Source organism: Phascolarctos cinereus, unplaced genomic scaffold (assembly GCF_003287225.1).
Source record: "Phascolarctos cinereus isolate Bilbo 61053 unplaced genomic scaffold, phaCin_HiC Scaffold_5;HRSCAF=322, whole genome shotgun sequence".
In the NCBI taxonomy this organism is placed as follows: Eukaryota; Metazoa; Chordata; class Mammalia; order Diprotodontia; family Phascolarctidae; genus Phascolarctos; species Phascolarctos cinereus.
The window spans coordinates 111,439,289-111,457,746 of record NW_027555958.1 but is presented as its reverse complement, the minus strand read 5'-3'; the positions used below and the strand labels follow the sequence as shown (position 1 = coordinate 111,457,746).

At 37.1% G+C, this 18,458-nt stretch overlaps 1 protein-coding gene across 5 annotated transcripts in view; it reads right to left on the bottom strand.

Annotated features, from left to right (window-relative positions):
• The window catches only part of HIVEP2 (HIVEP zinc finger 2), a 282,443-nt gene that overhangs the window by 87,012 nt on the left and 176,973 nt on the right, over positions 1-18,458 (bottom strand). For 4 of the 5 annotated variants that reach the window (XM_078155102.1, XM_078155103.1, XM_078155101.1 and 1 more), the window contains exon 3: positions 31-207. The exons of the other annotated variant lie outside the window; for it this stretch is intronic. The gene's annotated coding sequence lies outside the window, so the exon portion shown is untranslated. The remainder of the gene's footprint in view (positions 1-30; positions 208-18,458) is intronic. 5 annotated transcript variants of the gene reach the window in all.

Genomic DNA, 18,458 nt, shown 5'->3' with positions numbered 1-18,458 from the left:
ATATTTGATATATTCTCCTCTTTCAGATACCTTGGAAATAAGTCCCTTAATGCCTTCAAAACTGTGTTGCCTCCAGCAAGGATTTCCTCTGTGTATACTTGGTCTGGTCCAGCTGTTTTTCTCCATCTTCATCTTTTTGGTTCCATTTCCATTTCTTCATATAGTACATCAGGTACTGGATGTTAGAGTTCAAATGTGGTGGTTACACTGTCATCAATGAAAAAAAGTTTGTTATAGAAATTCAGAGACATCTGTTCCATTTTTTCATCTGTTTGTTCTACTCCTTCCAGTTTCATATGTCAATACTCTAGGAATGATAGGGCTTCATTAGGCCTCATGCCAAACTTTTTTTTTTACAGTTTTTTATTAGTAGTTTTAAAAGTGAATTTTAATTTTGAATTTAACAGATGCCAAATAGAATGCATATTTGCACATATGTAGTAGAATAGAGGATTTTACATGAAACTGCAGGTCTCAATTATGTACAGCATTCATGTCAAAACTATTTGCAAACTTCTGTATTTTCAGTGACTCATATTCTATCATTAAATACCCATCTCCCACTTGATCAAAGTTTCCTGTTTATGAAGGGAATTTAGCCTACCAAAACAAACTATTAGCTGTGTAATTTAAACAATTCTGAGTATTACTGGCTGGGAATGAGAGTCAAGTGTACACAAGGATCTGCTCCTAGACCTATGTTTAAAATATTTCTGATAAAAATTATGACTATAATTTTTAATAGTAATACTTCTAACATAATATGTAATATTGTTATATAGAACTACTAAGGTACTTACATAGTACTACTTATAACATAATATGTAACTCATATAGTTACATATAACTACTATATATAAAGGGTGACTACTTAAAACTATTTTGATTCTTACCTATTTCAATAGGCCACTGAATGGCTAGATTCATTTCTAAGTGAATTCACACATATAGGGCAAGCTGAGAAATTCTGATAAGTCATTCTCTATATAGATATGGCCTAGATCTTCAATGGGAGGAAACTTCAGAAATACTGCCAATGGTGGGCACTCTAGGTCCCACTGGTATAAATAAATACATCAGAGAATGTAGGTAATGTATTAAGCTAACACAAGTTGAAAAATTCCATGAAACTTTGGTAGGGAAGGTCATGTTATAGTATCAGTCTAAAAAGGGGGCAGTGGTAATGTAAAGTTTAAGTGGTCATGAAATACTGTAAATAGGTCATAGGGATCCTGTCACTTATTATTAAATTTATAAATGTATATGACATTATAAATTTATAAATATGTATGACATATTGACAAAAGAAACAGAGAATTGCACCTTCAGAGAATGATATGTAAAAAAATTGTTCTCTTGAAAACTTCTTGTTAGGGGTGTGTGCGTGTGTGTGTGTGTGTGTGTGTGTGTGTGTGTGTGTGTGTGTGTGCATGTGTGTATTTAAAGTGAAAGGTGGGAGAAGAAAAAATAGTATTCCATAACAGAATGACCTCAGAGGCAGTGCAAGACACATTTTCATTAAAAAACACACCATTAAAAAATATTCATCCATGATGTATGTAGACAGAGGATGAGAAATTGCAGAAAGCAAAGATCATCTAAGATCGACTTAAGAAACCTGACTTACATAGAAGTTAGTAGGTGGATTCATCCAAACCACACTATTTACATCTTCCAAACCCTATCATTTTATGCAACGGCTTAAATTTCACACATGTCACAAGCTCTTCCCCATCTCCTCCCCCACCACATACTGTGACTCCCTCCAAGACTCACATTAGGGGAAAAAGGGAAGAAAGGGCTATTATTTTGATGTCTCACAGGAAAAAATAAAGCTCCACATTAACTTCTGAATTGGAATTTATTGGGCATAACTTTAAGGTAAAATGTTTTACAAGGAAGAAAAGAAGCCATAAGGCTCTCTGTGACACCAAAGCAGAATAGGTCAGGCTTCACTTTTCCCTCTGTTCCCAAGACCAACTCAATAGGTTAAGTCGGTCAGCACTTTGCCTGGTTTAAGTGCTGAATGACTTACCAAAATATTGAATAGGTTAAGTGTTTAAATTAAATTGTCTATTTAAAAATTCCTCGAACAGCACCTTGAATTCTTAAGAGAATGAACACTATGTAAATGAATAAATATAAAAAAACCCCTCATCCTTCTCAGAGTCAACAGTGTTAATGGTGTCAGCTTGTATTTGTAAAAATGTGCCAGTGGTGTGCACATGTGCCTAACAGTCCCTGACAATAAATTATCTTTGTGAGGCAAAAGTCACTATATAAATGAAGATTGACATAACACTGTTTTTAGTTTATCCAATAGTTAAAATAAGTTGCTTGTTTTGTGTTTCATGGTTTGTTTTTCTTTGTATACAGCTGTATGGTGTTATTTCATTCTATTTAGTCCCTCTTTTGCCTATAAGACATATTGGCAAGGCTGTCCCTAGACATTCGCTCCTTTTTTTTTCTTTTGGTGAGGCAATCAGGGTTAAGTGACTCGCCCAGGGTCACACAGGTGTCTGAATGTCTAAGTGTCGGAGGCTGAATTTGAACTCAGATTCTACTGACTCCAGGGCCAGTGCTCTGTCCACTGTGCCACCTAGCTGTCCCTCATTTGTTCCTCTTAAATAAGATTGAACTATAACCTTTTTGACCTAATTGTTTAAAAACTAAACATAGTCCTTTTATAAGCACAAAAACTTATGAAATAGTCCCATCAGACTGTATTATCCCAGTCTTAAACTGAGTCTTACTGAGGTTGATTCAATCAAAACTGATAGGGTGTATGGCATCACAGGCCTTGTTCCCCTGAGACCCCATTACTTTTTCCCACTAGCTTTTTGTCTCAGTGGGACTTGTTGTCATCCATCTCTTCAGCATCCTGGAGTACCCTAGTCCTCAAATGACCTACAGAGGGAAGAAGCAATGCAGTTTCCTTTTCCTCACCCCTCCCCAATCTCTGATAATGGCACACCAACCATTTCAATGGTTTAAAAGGGAATTTATTAATGACAAATCCACTACGGAGTAAACTGTGAGCAATGCTGATGGTGTTGGCTATGGCAAATGCAGTGATATATGAAACCATTAGAAGTTCACAATTTCTCAAAGTCCTAAAAATATATGTCACTCTCCTTAGCTCCCTCCTTCCTTACTTTCTTTTCCTTATTCTGGGCCTTCATACTTACTCAGTTGCATTGGCAATGCTCTCAAATTGTCTAGTCAGAACTGTCATTCATGGGGGCAGCTAGGTGGCGCAGTGGATAGAGCACCAGCCCTGAAGTCAGGAGGACCTGAGTTCAAATCTGGCCTCAGACCAAAGACTTGACACTTACTAGCTGTGTGACCCCAGGCAAGTCACTTAACCCCAATTGCCTAAAAGCAAAAAAAAAACCTGTCATTCATGAAATCATTCTTTTAAAAGGATTTGTGAAGTGTTCACTAAGTATGATTGGTATTGGGAATAGAACAAAATACAACAATCCCTACCCTCAAAGATCTTATGTTCTGCAGGGAAGAAATTGTCTATATAAAGAAAATTAAATACAAAACATTTAAAAAATGTGAAGTAACTCATGGGAAAGGGAGCACTAGCGAGCTAGAAGATTGGTAGAGACTTCCTGTAGGAAGTGGCATTTGAGCTAAGTTTGGAAGGAAATTAGAGATTATGTGAAGCAGAGGCAATTGCTTCTGCATTACAGAAGGAATGCATTACAGACACCTGGTATGAATTCGGCAATTAAGAAGTCACTGATGACCCAGGGTGAGAGAAGTTTCAAGTGAATGGTGATGTGGAAGACTGGAGGCTTACAAGGGACTGGAAAGTGAGTGGGAGGTGAAAAAGTAGAGGCAACAAATATAGAATTTTTTTTTTCTAGGAGTTTGGCTGTAAAACAGAGAAGAGATCTAGGAATATAACTTGAGAAGATGGTAGGATCAAGCGGAGGTTTTTTAAGGATAAATGATATCTAGGAATGGTTATAAGCAGTGGGGAAAGAGCCAGGGAGATGGAAAAATTAAATATTAGGAGAATAAGAGGGTTATTGAAGGGAGAAAGTCCTAGAGGACAGACAGGATGATTTCACATTTGTATCTATAGTGCATATCACAGTTACTGGCATACAGGAGGAGCTTAATAAATGCACATAGCTTGACTGGTGGATTGAAAGCAGTTAGTCAATGAACATTTAATGAGCACTTACAATTTGACAGGCATGTGTTAAGGGCTGGGAATCAAAGAAAGTCAAAAGCCAGTCTCTGCCCTCAAGAAGCACCCGATCGGGGAGACAAATAAAAACAACTATGTACAAACAAGCCAGTCACAGAATAAAAAGGAAATAATCAACAGAGGGAAAGTACTAGAATTAAGAGAGGTTGGGAAAGGTTTCCTGTAGAAGGGATTTTAACTCATGACAGATGGCTTTGTCCTTTTTTTTTTTTCAGTAAATTATGAGGCAAGGTCCTCTTCTGGGGGAAGGCGTGAGGGGTGACTTGAGGAGAAAAGAGGTGTGTAACAGATAATGCTATAGTGAGTGAGACAGAGAGTCAGTCAAGCAAGTATGCAGGGGTGGAGAACCTGCGGCCTCGAGGCCACATGTGGCACTCTAGGACCTCAAGTGCAGCCCTTTGACTTCAGGTTGGATTCAGTCAAAGGGCCACACTTGAGGTCCTAGAGGTTTGTGGCTTTGAGACCGCAGGTTCCCCACCCATGCATAAGGATTGGCACACCGCAATGGAGGTTCAATTGAGATTGTTGTTATTGTCGTTGCTCAGTCGTTTCAGTCATATCTGACTCTTTATGATCCCATTTGGGAGTTTTCTTGGCAAATATACTGGAGTTGCTTGCCATTTCCTTCTCCAGCTCATTTTACAGATGAGGGAACTAAGGCAAACAGGGTGAAGTGAGACTTGCCCAAGGTTATAGCTAGTATGTGACTGAGGCTACATTTGAAGTCAGGTCTTCCTGACACCAGGTCTGGCACTCTATCCACTACACCACCCATAACATACATTTGTAGTAGACTTAATGAGCATAGTTGCATGATTTCCTCCATCAGTGCTGAACTTTGCTAACTGTGATATAGCACATGGGAGTTTGGGACCTCTGCAGATTCCTTTCTAATGCAGCCCTGATGCTTAGTCAAGTTTTGTACCATCCTTTTAGACCATGGTGAAGGCAAGAAGGAAGGAAAGAAGGAAGAATGGAAGTATAGAAGGCAAGAGGGAAGGAAGCCAGGAAGGCAGGAAGGAAAGCAGGAAGGAAGGAAGGCAGGAGAGAAGGAAAGAAAGAAGGAGGGAAGAAAAGAAGGAAGGAAGGCAGGAAAGAAAGAAGGTGGAAAAGAAGGAAGGTAGGAAAGAAGGAGGGTAGGAAGGAAGGCAAGAAGGAGGGAGGGAAAGAAGGAAGGAAGAGAGGGATGGAGGCAAGTATTTATAAAGCACTTACTATGTGCTAATCACTTTATAATTATCCCATTTTATCCTCATGATAACCCTGGGAAATAGGTGCTATTATAATCCCCATTTTACAATTAAGAAATCTAAGAAAGAGGTTAAGTGACTTGCCTAGAGTCATACAGCTATTAAGTATCTAAAACTGGATTTATATTCAAGTCTTCTTGACCCCCAATTTATCCTCTCAACTGAGACCCCCACCCAACTCCTAGTGGGAAATTACTCTTTGCCGAGTCCTAAAACTGCTTCCTTTGTAGTTTCAGCCTCAGATCACTCATTCCTTCCTTGGAAATATGTACAACATGGACTCACGAAGCTTGTTGCATTCTCTTGTACTGACTGGTTCCCTGAATCAGATTCTATAAGTGGGATCAGATCGTCACAATAAAATGAACTCTTCTACCTAAATCATGCAGGCTAGCAAACCCCTTCTTGTCCTCTCCCTTTAAGGAAACAAAACTATTCTAGCTATTCCCACCAGCGCCACTTGCTTTCTAGCTCTGAACTTGTGCTCCTTTCATTGACAACATCACATAGGAGAAGAAGCACTGTACTCCAAAGTTATAAAATCAGCATCTGAATTCAAGTACTGACACTAGCTCTGTGACAGGACAAGTCACTTAGCCTCTCTAAGCTGCATTTTCCTCATCTGAAAAATGTAAAGAACAATACTTGCACTCCTACCTCATGGGACAGTTGTAAAGCACCACTTTACAATCCATAAAGCATTACACAAAAAGGATAAGGTCCCCCACTGAATCTGGGGCCATATCCAGTCTCCCTGACTTACACCTTGCCACTAGACTCAGATGACTCTGAAGGAGAGAGTGAGGCTTATGACTTTGCACAGCTTTGCCTCACTTATACCCAATCCACTTGCAAGTCAAGGTATCACCCTCCTGATGTCATTGGTCCTCTTCAAGAAAGAAGGAAAAACAAAGATGACAATAACAGCATGAATAAACTGATACCAAAGGACTTGACACAATGATGGTATTGAGCCTCATGCCAAGCAAAAATTACAATTAAGACAATAATTTGAATTTTTAAAAAATTAAATTATCCTCTTATTTTTCATTTATAACCTTCTTCTGTCACAGTAGGGGATTACAGTTTTACTGTAAGATCCCTGAGGACAAGGATTATAGGAGTTAGAAAACGGAAAGGGAGCTTCAGGACTTTTGTATCCCTAGTATCTAGAATTAGATGCCATAAACATGCTAAACAGATTCGCTGATCAATTACACAAAACTTAGTCGTGTTTATTTTTTTTATCATCTTTTGCTACAAGCATCAAATCCTGTCACTTTTCCTTCTTTGTATATCCCAAGTGAGTCTCTTTTATATTAAAGCCACAGTCTTCCTCCAATCTTTTACTTTTCTATTTCACTATGGCTCACTCCACTTCACTTGTATTCCACTAACCCCTTCATGTAGATAGATACTCATACTTCTGCTAAGGTCAAATTAATCAATACTTGGAACATGTTCCTCTGCTTATCATATCCTACTTACTTCAGATTGCTCTGCAGATTAGGCTTAAGATACTCAAAGAAGGTCACTAGATCACCAGAGATTATTTCACTTTCTTCATTTAAAGGGGAAAAAATGATTCTCTAGCTCCCATCCAATATTTCTCCCAGTCAAATCTGTTCAAGTCTTCCATTTAGCAATGATACAACTCCTACCTCCAAGTGTCCCACGCTCACAATAAGTTTGTTCATCACACTTAGTCACAGCCTAGTAGCCCAAAGGACTAGTATATGAAAGGACCTAGCTGTGTGTTAGGCATTTTTTGGACTGGGAAAATACTGTTTGGTGTAAATTCTTTATTTTGTGTGTTGGTAGCATGTTTGTACAGCTGTAAGAATATGTGATGACCTCTGAAATATTTATTTGCATTGATGATGTGTGTGTAAGATGAATAGCTCCTTGAAGGCAGGGGACATTCCTGTTCAGCTTGGTTTGTGTGGTACTCAACAAATTACTATGTTCACAAAAGCATTTTATAAATATGTAGTGATAGAATGAACTTTCTTCAAGTTTTTCTTTAACTTTGAGAAAAATAAAGAGATGAAAGAGTTTAGGCATCAATTCTTCTTCAGGAACTTAAAAATTGGGTTAATAACTTTTAGTAATCATCTAATATTATTTATTTATCACTTCAAAATTAACCTGACTTAAGAGTTTGGTCAAAATACATAATAACATTAAGCTGGTTTAGGATAGCATTATGATTATAGTCATGGCTAGGAAAGGTGTTTTTAATGGATCACCAAATTCCTGTTAGGTTTATGTTGTTCATCTAACCTCTATTCTGAGTTATCTAATTTCTAAAATACTTTTTTTAAGCAATCAAGGTTAAGTGGCTTACCCAGGTTCACACACCTAGTAAGTGTCTAAGGTCAAATTCGCACGCAGATCCTCCTGACTCCAGGGCTAGTGATCTATCTACTGCACCACCTAACTGCCCCTCTAAAATACTTTCTAAGCAAGTTTCACAGTGGTAACTCTAGACTGGGGTACTTAAGCTAAGGTTTATGAAAGTGTATTTTGAGAACTCAGTTTCCATAGAATTGATTCCCTTTACAATCCTATATACCTTATTTTATGCATTTAAAAACATTATTCTGAGGAGCCCATTGGCTTCACCAGACTGCTAAAGGGGTCCAGGACACCAAAAAAGGTTAAGAATCCCTCCTCTAGACAAATGTGGATTATAGCTTTGAGAATGCAAAGCATTTAAGTTCTCAGCATTCACATTTTGCTGTTGTTTTGGTTTGTTTGTTTTTTGTTATTTGGTTTTTTTTTCCCAGACCTATGATTTCATTGATGTAGGGACCTTCCAATGAGGAATTTCCCTTTACTTATGTAAAGCTGAACATAATCTGTAACTTAAAGTTTTTTCTGTTGCCTGATTATTAATACAAATATTGTAATACATACACGCACACAAATATACACTTTTTAGAAGTCTCTTTTTATGAAAGTTAATCTGTTATCATAGGGATGTCTAGTTTAAGGGTAAGGAGCTCCAGAGGCACTTTGAGGGAAGCATTCCCATTTGCCTTTTCTCCCTGAGGAGTCAATGGAAATGCTTCCTAGGGTACATTTGCACACCTAGGCCATGTTAAAAAAAGTATTAATATTTTCATGTTCTATCTATAGAACTAAAGTTTTTCCATTTCCCCACTAAAATGTTTTCTCTTAGTGTAAGTACTTGATATTTCACCTTGTTTACCACCCCCCCCAAAAAAGGGTGCCTTATTGTGCTTCCTATCTGCCTTCCAAATAGGAAAATAAATTCATAGTTCTATGACTTCATTCATGAAATTTTCATTACACTAATAATGCAACAACTTGGTAATGAGACATTAAAGAGATCCTTTCCCATGTTACTGATAACAGGCTCGGGATGTTAACAATGAAAGGATCATTTAGAAAGCCAATTTCCTGTTCGTGGAGCATGCTGTGTGTTTACTTTAATTCACATCCTGTGTGACCCTATGGGAAAATTTTTAACTAATACTGGGGAAAATCCCATAGGGTTACACAGGATGTGAACTGGGCCTGTTCTTTACTACCTTCAGTTGGAACAGTAAAATTAGGTAAATCAGTTTCACTTTCTGTTTGTCATAAATTCCATTTTCCGGTTCCCAAAGTTTAGCTTAATATTGTTTTTGAATTTCTGAAACCAAAGGAGACATTTTAAGTAAACATTCAAACATCCTATTCTTCTTAAATGAATGATTCCTGGGTATGAATTTGAAAAATACTTTTCTTTTTCTTATAGCAATGGCCAAACCTGGGGTACCAGTTTCTTAGGGGCCACACAGGAATACTATGAAGGCATTACTCCATACCTGTACTACTACACGGTTCAGCTGGTATTTTCTATTTCCTGTGGAGAACACACATCATACCACTTCCCCTATAGAAAAAAAAAAGGCAGCCTAACTTAATTGCTGATGGAAACACTGTCATACTTTCCACTAGCCAAGCTTGAAACCATTACTGATCTAGCTTTCATTAATTTTTCCACAACAATTTGCAGAAATGTCAGGAAACAGCTGCCCAGAGCTGATTAATTGTCCTTATAACCAGGACTTTACCAGAGTACCCATTTTTTCCCTTTTAAAAAATCAAATTTGGGGTTGCTTTGACAGCAAAGTCTGTTAAACTGAGGAGATACTCAGATCTAATGTCGATGGTTCCCAAAAGTTCTGATGCAGAATCTACAGACATTTTCTGAGGAGAAGGAAAACGTTAAGTTTGGAATAATGTGCTTCAAGGAAAAGATTGCTTCCTGCACATTGCTCAGCTGTGTCTTTTTCGGACAAAAGTCAATGAAGTACATTCCTTACAGTCAAACTGCATTTGCCAGTCAACCCAAAATTTAAAACTTCCTCCATAAATAGATAGAAGGATCTGCTGCTTAAAAAAAAAAATCCTTCCTATCATCTTTTTGTTTGAGCTATTCCATGTGTCTCATTGCAGTGCGTAAGTCTGTAAAAAAAATAAATGCAACTATACACCTTGTAATGCTGAGTGCAACCACTGAGACTCTGTGACACTTTAGTCTAAGTCAGAATCAAGACATCTGGGGAAGGCTGCTTACAGCAATCTTAACTTCTCAGCCGGCATTCAAATGGGCAGATTTTTAAACTAGTTGGTAAAAATGGATCAAGAGAAAAAAATACAAACACTTCTCAGAAAACAAGAATAAGGAATTTTTTAAAGCTAATCTAACTAATGTTTTTGAGGGAAAACATTTTTAACAGAAGCCTGGTTCAAGGCTTTTCTTAGCCTGTAACCATCTTTGGTTATATGGTGTAGTCCAGGGGGTGTGTGGGAGGCAGTTTTCACCAGCTCTCATTGTTAAATTTTCAGTGTGAACAATTACACCTCAGCAATCAGCAAACTTTACAAATCAAGGCTTGATTTGTTTATTGCCTAAGCTTAAGAAAGTGATGGAGAAAATATGAATAATGTGGATTAAATGTAAAAGTGTGTCATTTTCAGACAACCAGTTGTTAAACATTTACCAGCATACCCCTGGGCTAGTCTATCCTAATATAAGGTTTGAAGCCTTACTCTATTTTTGGCCCCAAGCCACTTCTTGTCCTTATCTTCCCCTTCTCCAACTCCTTTTCCACCCCCTCCTTCTCCTCCTCCCCTTATTCATAATGCCAGTATATATAAAAGCAAGGAAATAAAGTAGAACACATTTTTTAAAAAAAATTAATTAAAAGTTCCATTCTGAGGCAACCCTTAGAAAGGTTGCATGTGGAGCCATTCAAAACTGAACCTCCAAGCAGCCAAGGCTCCTTTTTTTTTTTCTTTTTAGGCAATTGGAGTTAAGAGACTTGCCCAGGGTCGCACATATAGTAAGTGTCAAGTGTTTGGTCTGAGGTTACATTTGAACTCAGGAACTCCTGACTTCAGAGGCAGCACTCTATCCACTGCACCACCTAGCTGCCCCCTTTTGCTTCATTCTTGAAATGTTGACTCTACCCTTAAGAACTGACATAACATCTTGTGTCTAGTGTTGTACTAGACACCCAAAATAGGAACACATAGGACTCTCAACTTCTCACTTGCACTCCTCTGAGTTACTTATAAGACTAATCAATACTGAGAAGGGGGACATACTCATATGAAATGAATCCTATCATCTGTGTGGCCAAAAATGTGGAAGAACCAAAAGCTGCCCCTTGCTAACTTCTGTTCCCTGAATCACACAATCTCAATGTCAGCAGCGGACCTCAGCAACTCTTCCGACCAATAAATAAAGAGGAACCCCCCCCACAACACTCTTGACAAGTGGTTATCCAGCCTTATTTGGATGGCAACTCTAGTGATGAGAAGCTCATTCCAATGCACAATGGAAAAGGTCCTGGGCTTGGAAGAGGGTTGTGCTGGAACTAAATTCTCAGAAAGCTATTTCAATTTTCAGTGTGAGCATTTACACCTTAGCAGGCCTTGATTTAGCGTTGTGTTGATGGTCTAGATTTTTTTAAGTGATGGAAAAAATGAAAACAATGCAGAATTAACTTTAAGTGAACACTCCCCCCAGCCCCCAGCACCCATTCCCCAGCCCATTCTTGAACCGGCACAACCCTGGCTTGGAGTCACTTAACTTTGGACGGTCAGTACAACACTAATCCGCTGCATTACTCTCAGAAAATCCCAGTATCTCTCACTCTTATTCCCTTTATCTGCAAAATAGGGATAATACTTACACTGCCTACCTCACCAGAATATACAGAGTAAAGTTCTTTGCAAACCTGAAAGTGTTATGTAAACAGAGGCTACCTCCTGAGGCATCTCATTCTACTTCTAAATAGTTAGGAAGTCTTTCTCTGCACACATTCAGAATCGTTTTCTTTTCTATGTCATCTAGACGTTATTAGTTTTGTTCTTCACATAACCACCACTCAAATATTTAAAGATCAGAAACTGTAATGTCCTTTCAAGATTTTTTTTGTGATTTAGTGAAAATCTAAGTGTCCATCTCACACCCATAGCATGGCAGAAAGACAAAAGAGGAAAACGACAAATGTTGGAGGGTGGGAAAACAGGTACACTTGTACACTGTTAGTGGAACTGTGAATTGACCCACCCGGTCTCGAAAGCAATTTGGAACTTTTCTCTCCAAATTACTAAACTATGCATACCCTCTGACACAACTATACCATTGCTAGGCCTGTACTCAAAGAAAGAAGAATAATCCTACATATAAAATAGTTAATATTAGTATTTAATATTAATTTAATTATTGAAATATTTAATATAGTTAAAGCAGCTCTTTTTGAAGTAGCCAAAAACTAAGGTGATGCCTACCTAGCGGGGAAAGACTAAACAAACTAGAATATGAATCTAATGGAATTCTAATGTGCCATAAGAAATAACAAAAGGAACAGTTTCAGAGAAAACTGGGAAGAGTTCTATGAAATGATAGAGTGAAGTGAGCAGAACTAAGAGAAAAATTTATAGAATAACCACAATGTAGAGAAAAACAACTTTGAAAGACGTTAGAATTTTGATTTAATGCAAAATCAGAGTGAGTCTAGAGGACTGCAGATTAATTAGACTATTTCCTGCCAGAAAGGTAATGGTCTTAAAATGCAGAATGAGAAATACATTTTTGGATATAGCTTATGTGGGGATTTTTTTGCAGATACATATATTTATTTTCTTTTTTTCCAAGAAGAATGGAGGAGGCAATGGGGAAGAGAGAATAAATGCTTATATGAATAAATAAGCAAATATAAATACCTGCATGTAATATGCATATGCACACACATTTTGTGCTTTATTGTTTGTTGTTCCCCGCCCAATCTCTTCATAATTTTTAATAAGGGAAAGGAAACATATATATGTCTAAACTTGTGCCTCCTCTTTCACCACTCTGGTCTCAAAAGGGAGAGGGGTACAATTTTGATTATCAGATAGAATTAAAACCCTACATTGACTCCTATTCCAGATGAAAAACTGTTCCCAAGATCAGGTGTATTTTAACAACTATTTTACAATCCCTTTTCCTTTTTTACTTTCTCTATCTTGCTTGTTATTGGGTCCCAAGGACTCTCAGGTGACATCTTTGAAAACTTATCCCACTCCAAGCTGTTTCTCTTGTCAAGCTATCGAGAAGGCAGGAGGAAAGCAGGAGAAAAAATAGTTACCAAGGAGAGTTTGGTATGTAAAGGGAAGAACAAAAAAAATTTCCATGGATTTTAGGTGGGTTACTAGATTTGAAACCCAGGGGATAGGTCACATAATTCATATTTAATTGTTTATATGATAGCAAATGAATGTTTTAGATATAGATGGCTCCTCAATTTTTCAATACTTGAGGGATTCATTATTTTATATCTGTGGGTACCCCATCCACCAGTGCAGATTTCAGCTGCTTAAAGGGATAGTCTTCATGAATTGCTGTGGCTGAAGAGTCTATCTCCTGTTGGCTAGCCTTCCAGTGATGAGTCTGTTCCAAACTGGCAAGCTAAGTGGAGCCTTAGACAATGGACACACTCAAAGCCTTTAGAGCTTGTGAGGATCCATCAGAAATTACATTATGCTGCTACAGCATTCAAGAATACAGGGTCAACCCTGGATTTAGGACATTTTGAGAAAGGATTTTTCTTAGATATTTCCTCTGGTAGAACCAGTTCTTTGTTAACACTGTTTTGTTTGTTGTGTAGAGTTTTTAATTCTAGGCCTGTAATGTCATCCCTGTTAGGAATTTCTTATGAGTAAACTCCTTTCACCAATGTAAACCAGCAACTCCTCTGTACTTTAACAATACTAGAGAGTTGCCTAGGGTATTGAGAGGTTAATTTACTTGCCTATAATTTCATAGGTAGCATGTGTCAGAGGCAGGGCTAATGAACATAGGCCTTCCTGACTCCATGACTAGCCTTCTACCCACCATTCCACACTACCTCTCAAGACAATGAAACTTCTCAGCAATACAAAACAATTTTTAAGAGGTGGAAGTTATCTTAGAGATTGGTTAATCCAACCCCCTAATAATGAGGAAATTGAGGTCTGCCTAGAGAGTTGAATTGATTTGCTCAATATCACAAAGATTATATAACTACCAGCCAGGGTTGGGATAGGAAGATTGTAGCATGATTGAGAAAAGATAGAGTTGGAGAAATATTTGAACTGAAAAAGGACAGCAGAAAAATGGTTAATTGAGAATTGATAATCAAGATAAGAGAACACTTAATTATTCTTGATGAATTTTAGTCAATAGCCCCAATTGAACTAGATTCCAGGGAACTGGAGTAGGGGGGAACCAGAGGATTTAATAAGCCATTATTCCTGCTTTTACTATCTGAAAGATCATGCAGAACAGGATAGTTGCCACAAGACTACAGAAGAACAAACGCTGTCTTTATTTCAAAAGGGGAGGAAGAGAATAGATTCTGCAAGTCAGAAGCCAGTGAACCTGATTTCAATTATCAACAAAATTTGAGAATGCTTTTTTTTAAAATCATGGCCTAGCAATAATCACAAAGAACTACTATGACGTTACTAAGATCAGGTCATGGCAGACTAACCTCAATACCTTTTTTTGACAGTTATTAATCTGATAAAATAGTTGGAATCATATATGCATAGTTTAAATAGGATTTTAGCAAACCATTGGACAAATTCTCTCATGTTATTCTTAGGGACATGATGGAATTATGAGGTCTAGACAGCAGAACAATTGGTGGAATTAAGAATAGATTAAATGATCCCAAAGAATATTCATTAATGGTTTGGAGTCTACTTAGCATCTCTCTCCAGTATCAGTAAGTTAATCAACTAAAAATATCTTTATTAAGTGCCTACTATGAGTCAGCCACTGGAGATACAAAGAACGCCAGTTTTTCCTTTCAAGGAGCTCAACAGTCTCCCAGGGGAGACAACATGAAAAAAAAATATGTACAAACAAGCTTTAAACAAGATAAAGTGGAGATAATCAACAGAAGGCACTAATATTAAGGGGGATCTAGAAAGGTTTCCTATAGAAAGTTGGATTTTAGCTCAGAATCAAAGGAAACCAAGGTGGCAGAAATGAAGAGGGAAAGAACTCCAGGCTTCAAGGGGCATTGAATACCAAAAGATCTTTTTTGATCTTGGAAGTAATAGGAAGCCACTGGAGTTTATTGAGGGGTACTGAGGACATGGTCCAGAGCTGTGCATTAGGAAGATGAGCTGAACGGAGGATGGACTGGAGTAGAAAGACTGCCACATTGTCTTGTGGCAGGGACACCAACCCATAGGCTGTTGCAATGGTCTAAGAGTGAGGTGATCAGGGCGTACGTGAGGTGGGTTCTGCCTTAGAACCTATGCTGTTTAGTATATTTGTCATTGATTTGATAGCTAGCATGCTTATCAAAAGTGCAGATGATACAAAGTTATGAGCAGTAGTTAACAGCTTGAATGACAGTCAGCATCCAAAAATATTTCAACCAGCTATACCACTGGGCTGAAACAATAAGATGACATTAAATAAGGATAAATCTAAAACATTCCTTTTGTCTTGAATCAAAAAAAATCAACTTCATTACAAATTGGGAAAGACATAACTAGACATCAGTTCATCTGACAAAAATCTAGGCATTGTAGAGGACCACAAACAAGGTATGAAGCAATAGTGTGATATTATTCTGCTGGTGTGCTGGTTCTACCACATCTGGAGTATTATATTAAATTTTAGGAGGGATCCAGGAAAGGGCAAGTACGTCATGATTTAAAGGATCTATAGACCATGCTATATGAGGATTACATAATGTTGGGGATATATAGCAGGAAAAAGAGAAGATTTAGGGGCAGCATGATAGCTGTCTTCAACTATGTGAAGGGCTGTCACATGGAAGAGGGTGTAGATTTGTTCAGCTTGCCCTTAGAGAGCAATGGGTTATAAATTGCAAGAGGCAGATTTAGGCTGAATGTAAGGAAAAGCCTTTTCAAAATGGGAATGGGTTGCCTCTGAAAGTAGCAGGTTCCCTTTCAATAATTTACAACAAAGGCTGTTTGACCACTTATACTGTAGTAGAGATCTTATACAGCACTGGTGGCATTAGATTAGACTTCTGAAGTCCCTTCCAAAATCAGACTCTGTGATCCTGGGATAGCATCTAGATCTTCTTTATCCCAGGTAATCCATTTTACTTTATCTTGTTGCTTCACAATTACTGGCAAAAGTTTTGTTAGTTACTATATGATGAGTCTCCCTCCATATACACACACATTAGTTTTATAATTAATACATTTATTAGATAATATCATGTATTAAAGCTCTCTCATTCACTATTTCAACCCTCTATTCATTCCCTGTAAGCTCTCTCTAAACAGGAACCATGTTTAATCTATACCTTGTCTTTTCTCCAGTGTCTACCTAAATGGAGTGTTCTAGACATATTAGGAGCTTATTAAATGTTTATTGTATTGAATTATATTTTACTAATTCTAGTAACATTTTATTATAATTTTGATAGTGTTAGAACACACAGCCTGAGTGATTACAGGGCCTTGACAACAAAATAAGAACATAGGTATGGGAATCAGAAGAGCTAGTACCTATGCAAGTTTGGACAAATTGTTGTTATTGCCCAGCCATTTTTCAAACATGTCCAACTCTTTGTGATCCCATTTGGAGTATTCTTGGCAAAGATATGGAAGTGGTTTGTCATTTCCTTTTCCAGCTCATTTTACAGATAAGGAAACTGAGGCAAACAGGGTTAAGTGACTAGCCCAGGGTCACACAGCTACTAAGTGTCTAAGGTTGTGCTTGAACTCAGGTCTTACTGACTCTAGGCCTGGCTCTTTATCTACTACACAACCTAGCGACCCACTTCCAATTTCTGGGCTGCGTATAGTTTTCTAATCTGAAAAGCAGAGGGTTTTTTGGATTAGATGATCCCTGAGGACCTTTCTTAGCTCTAAATCCATTGACTCATCATTCTTTGTAAATGTTACTGGAAATCTGAAATTGCTTGGTAGAAAACTACTAAAACAATGGACTCTGAAATTAAAGAAGTTTTAGCATAGCAGTTTCATAAACTGTACCCAGCACTTCTCTAAACTTAATCCAATGAGGTGTTTAATCCTGTTACTATTAAGAACAATAAGATTCAAAAACATTTGTTCAGGAAATGTTAACTAACAGCTTCTGTTCTGAACAGTAATTCATAGTACCTACCATAAAGTAGATTTAATTTATTTTTATTTAATTTATTCATTAGATTTCCAAATGTGCTCAACATGTATAAACCTCAGGGTATATGTACAATATAACTTATTAATAACAGTAATAGTATCAATATATAATTAAAAACAGTAATAAAACACCTTCAATTCAAAGACTTCATGATCCCTAATCAGGTAAATTACCCTAATCACTTAGGTAAAATCCTGCCTGAACAAAAAGGGCCTAGAAACCAACCGTGCCCCTTCCAAAGAAGTATATGGGGTCTCTCATTCAAAGAGCTTCTTTCAAAGTTCCGTAACAGAATTTCCTTCCTAACTAGCACTGGCTTTTGTGATAAAGCATGTCTTATAATCTCATTGTTAGCTTACAGAGAAAGCATATAATTATACATTATATAATTTTCAAATGTATGCATTTTCATGGTCATACACTAACTCTGAATGTGTCTCTTTTAGTTGAAAAGCTGCAAATAAATAAGAAATATCAAAGTTTCTCCCATTAGCTGTTATAGGATACTCTGTTATACAAAATATTTTAATTGTACACATAGTTAGATGTATTTTGAAGAAACCCTATATTAACAGGATCTCTGTGGCCATGGAATAGAATATAAGAATAAAGTAATCATTTGCTCAATATGACACTAGGGGCACAAAGAGAAGGATGAAACAGTCAGTCCCTGCTCTCAAGCAGCTTACATTCCACTTGGCAGAAACAATCTGTACACAAAGAAGTAATACAAAATATCATTTCAATTATTTTTATGTGGTCCTTGTTTTTAAAAATGAAAATGCTGGTTTAAAATATATTAAATTTTCATTTAATGGGTTAAAAAACAAGAACAATATATGTGCAAACAAAGTGTAAAAACCAGAGAGCTTTAAGTCTATCTATAACATATGTATAGCCCACAAAGGAATCATAAAAGATATTCACCAATATCCCTCTACCATGATCAAAATGTACATTGATCTACAGCCATGGTTACAATTAACACAAATCTGAGCAATCTACACACATGAATACATACACATATGTCCTGCAGATATTTTGGTTTTGTTCATATATATAAAACACATAACACATGTATAATATGTGTGTGGCATACATACATATATATATATATTATATATATATATATATATATACATATATATATACATATATATATATATATATATATATATAGTTTTCTAATCTATAGAGTAAGTGGGTTTGTTGAATATATGTGTTACCAATAAAAATATCTGTAAGATATGTAGGTACACGTATATACACATGCATTTGAATATTTGTC